Source organism: Salarias fasciatus, chromosome 18 (assembly GCF_902148845.1).
Source record: "Salarias fasciatus chromosome 18, fSalaFa1.1, whole genome shotgun sequence".
Lineage (NCBI taxonomy): Eukaryota > Metazoa > Chordata > Actinopteri > Blenniiformes > Blenniidae > Salarias > Salarias fasciatus.
Window position 1 is genome coordinate 30,637,251 of NC_043762.1, and position 4,089 is coordinate 30,641,339.

The 4,089-nt window shown below is 38.9% G+C and overlaps 1 long non-coding RNA gene across 1 annotated transcript; it reads right to left on the reverse strand.

The window, feature by feature from the left end:
* Positions 1 to 702: 702 nt before the first annotated feature.
* Positions 703 to 2,370, reverse strand: LOC115405588 (uncharacterized). The gene is made up of 3 exons (XR_003933440.1): positions 2,229 to 2,370; positions 889 to 954; positions 703 to 785 (listed from the first exon to the last, which is right to left on the reverse strand). It is a non-coding gene; the product is annotated as an uncharacterized LOC115405588 (long non-coding RNA).
* Between the last annotated feature and the right edge of the window lie 1,719 nt (positions 2,371 to 4,089).

Here is a 4,089-nt window from a genome sequence, read left to right on the forward strand (position 1 = left end):
TTCAGCTGTTAGGGAAGATAGACAAGACAAAAGGTATCACATCAAATATGAGTTAGACTCCATGTGATGGCTATAACAAAGACTATGCTTAATTGCCATCAGAAGGTGTGTGTGTGTGTGTGTGTGTGTGTGTATATATATATATATATATATATATACACACACACACACACACACACACACACACACACACGTATGTATATATATAAAAGAAGGCAATACCACAGAAATACAGTAATGAACATGTTCTCAGGTCTTTAACATTAAGTTCGCATTGCTTACTTTTCTCCATTCCCATTGGGGATTTCAGCAGCTTTTTCCACATCCCAAAAAACTCCACGTTCTGGGAGAAGTCGTGCCATCTTTCCTTCACCTGGTTGATGTATTGGGTGTTGTCCTTGTCCAAGATGCGCCGAAGCTCTTCCATCACCTATGAAACATTGAATATACCAGCCAGAAATATATATTAGTCCACTGAAATTGCAATATAAAATATAGTTCTGCTTGGTATTTCTATGTTATTTATGCCTTGCTAATACAACTTACATGTCCAATTTCCTTAAAACAAGGATATGCCTCCAGAATTTGTCCAGGTCTGTTCTCCTCACTAATTGCATCAGAATCAATGAATGCTCGTCTGGCTGGAAATTCCAAGTCCAGGAGCTGAGAGACAGACTCGTGGTTTGGTTTCTTTTTCTTATACAAAGCCTGTAGGGTCTTGTAGTGCTTGGCCATGATTGCTGGACTGTCCCTTTTTGGAGGACTGACATCTGCAGGCTTATTAGCTGCAAAACACAAAAATAAATATAAGATTTTTTGAAACAGAATCAGATTGAATTATAAGGCCACACAGTCAATTGATGATTTGAACACATTTCCAATACTCACAGACAGCCGGCGACAAACTCCTGGTGGGTGTGGTCGCTTGGCTTCCAGTGTCTGGACTGTGAAATTCTGCACAAACAAAAATAGGAAACACGAGCAATGAATCTTTGGCTTTTAAAGGATAAGTTCGGTTTAAACAGTTTTCACATTGTTTATAGAAAGATGCATTACAATATACCCATCCAGAAGGGTTTTCTGATCTGAAAAGTGGTCTGGGAGAAAGTTAGATCCATAGTGGAGCTGCAGACCTCCATATACTGTTAGCCAATGGGGCATCCGTGGCGCCGGCTCCCAAAATGGCTTTAATCGTCCAAAAACTCATTAGTTTCACCAATATTTCCTCATGGTCTGGTCATGCCTCTCCTTCACCACATTCTGGTGTCGCAAAATACATGCTGTTGCGGTTTTACAGATCTCTGAAGTGAATACGGTGATCAGGAACTAAACTGAAGTACATTCACTGAGAGACACAGAAGGGGGCGCTGTGCACCTAAGTTGTTGATCGCCACCCGCTCCAAAGAAGAAGAAGATGATGTTTGCAGTTCAGAGATGAGCTTCTTTTTCTTTGGGAACCAACTTTGGTGCACAGCGCCACCTACTGTGTCTCTTGGTGAATGTACTTCAGTTTACTGTTGTAGTTTTCAGTTTCAGACTATGGATCTAACTTTCTCCCGGATCACTTTTCGGATCAGAAAACCCTTCTGGGTGAGTATATTGTTATACATCTTTCTATAAACAACGTGAAAACTGTTTAAACCGAACTTATCCTTTAAGTTTTTAAGTGTAATGACAGTGATGTTCATAGGTATGCTTCCTGCGTCCCTAACACGTTCAAATCTGAAAGGATTTATTAAACTCACTGCCAGCGAGTCTGAGATGCACCTCATTTTTGCCATGAAAAATTTATATACAGTTTAAAATCTCTGTAATTATGAACTGTGACGATACAGTCACTATTTAGCTATGCATCTGTTTTATTAATAACGTGTGATTAATTTAATATGTATACACAATTATAACCACGTCTTACTACACCACCATCAAAGGAGTTTAACACTACAATTCAAACAACAATAGAATATAAGAAAAAAAAAAAAACTTCTTTTTAAAAACTGCAGACCCACTGATTTTCCCAGAGACCCACTCAAATCACCATCTGTTGGTCCTGGGTACTCACGACAATGAAAACCTATGAACATCACTGTGACATCAAACAGTTTTTAAAGACAATGATTACTGAAAACATGCAGGACTGCAGCCTTCCAGGACCAGGAAGGCCCACCCCTCATTAAGACCTACTTAAGTGACTTTCGTTGCTAAAGATCTAGTGATCTTGGTTTCACCTCTTTCTTTGTGTCCTAAATCCTGGAGGACACCTTCATCTGAGGAGCGATCCAAAATAATGGTTGAGTCAGTTGAATCATCGGTGTCACTTCGTTGGCCAACACGACGCTTCTTTGGCTGACTTCCACCTGGACTCGCCTTTTGAGGGGATCTCACATTTTGGAGTCTTTTATACAGTTGTGCGTACACTGTGATCTGTGGCAGAACGTTTAATTTAATTCCTTTGAACCGCTACAACAATTTCAAGCAGTAAATACCATAGCCATTGTGTGGATACGTTTCAACACTTACCCACGATGTCTTCTTGCTGCCTTTGTCCTGGAGCATGGGGTAGTACTGGACTATTCTCTTGGCCATCGCTGTTACTTCTGGTTTCGAAGGGTATCTGTCTGAATCCCCATCACCTTTTGCCCTCAGGATTGCAATCATGCTTGTCATAGTGTTTCGGATGAGTCGACATCTCAGGTCCTTGGACATTTCAAAGTTGCCCTCCTCGCCTTTTTTCGCTAACTCAAAGTATTGTTTTCGGACTTGTTCAAGTTCAGAGTCTGTGTGCAACACATACTCTGGAAAGGACAACTTGACCGTCTTTTCTGGAGTCATACACTTTGCAGGGCACTCTTTCACTGGAGTGGATGCTTGTGGCATGGATGCTTGTGGCAAAGGTGATTCGGTAACAGAGGTACCACTGTCTCTGCCAACTTCCTGTAAAAAAAAGAAAAAAGAAAAAACCCAAAGCATAATAATTGCATAAAATGACGAAATTAAATTTAAAATTGTGCACAATGAGAAGTTCAATTTGTTATGTAGTCTCATTTCCAAACAGACCTCATCGAAATCATCATGACAGGCATGCCAGACCGCTTTTCTCCGAAAGAAATTTTCTGGGCCTGGGAAGAGATCCCGGAGGTCCTCACGAGACAGGGTGCCCAAGACTTCCTCACTTATGTTTGCAGCTGTGAACATTTTGGAATGCATAAAAAGTTGAATCATTACTGTACTGCAGTCATAACTGGCCCGAATTAAAGAAGCTACTTGATACAGTTGTACAAGAAAGTAAGAGAATGTAATGTGAAGTGCAAAAAAACCTCACTTTAAAGATACAAAGACACTGCATTTCTAGCTTTTAAAATAGTTAAACGTTTGTAAAAATATATGTGCCTTATCTGCATAGGATGGCAGTGTTTTCTTTATAGTGTTCACATTTAAATATTTTTTTTGAACTGTAAGCAATATTTGCACTTTCATATTAAGTGTATATAAACTGAAAAAATATTGGCGTGTGTGTGCACACACGTGCAAACAACTTGACTTCACTGACCCACGGCTTGTGCTATCACGTTACCCCAGAACCAGCATATCATATTATTTAATCCTTCATTTCAACAAAACCTACCCTTCTTTTTTTAAAGCGTACATGTTGGTCATGATGGTTTCTATATTACCAATGTTCAAATGTAAACATTACTATGTGTGCAGTATATGTAACACATGTAAGAAATACTTGCACTGTGAAAAAAATATCAATATAAAATTTGGGTGAACTTGAACAGCTTGTCGATGCAATGGGTCCTGTAAATTTTGGGGGTGGTGAGGCTTTTATTTTTTGAAGCCCAAGCACGCTCACTGTCATTAATTAACTCCGAATAACTTGAGCAACGAAATTGCTGTTTATATCATCACGAAAAAGTACTGCATTTGTCATTATGCACTGAAAAATGAAATGCACTGAAATTTCACAATATTTTAGTTGAATTTTTGATTTTAGTTCCATACTCAAATATGCATAAACTATAAAAATATACACATGACATTTTATATAACGCCACACATTCTGAAAAAAACCAATTAAAAGCAAGT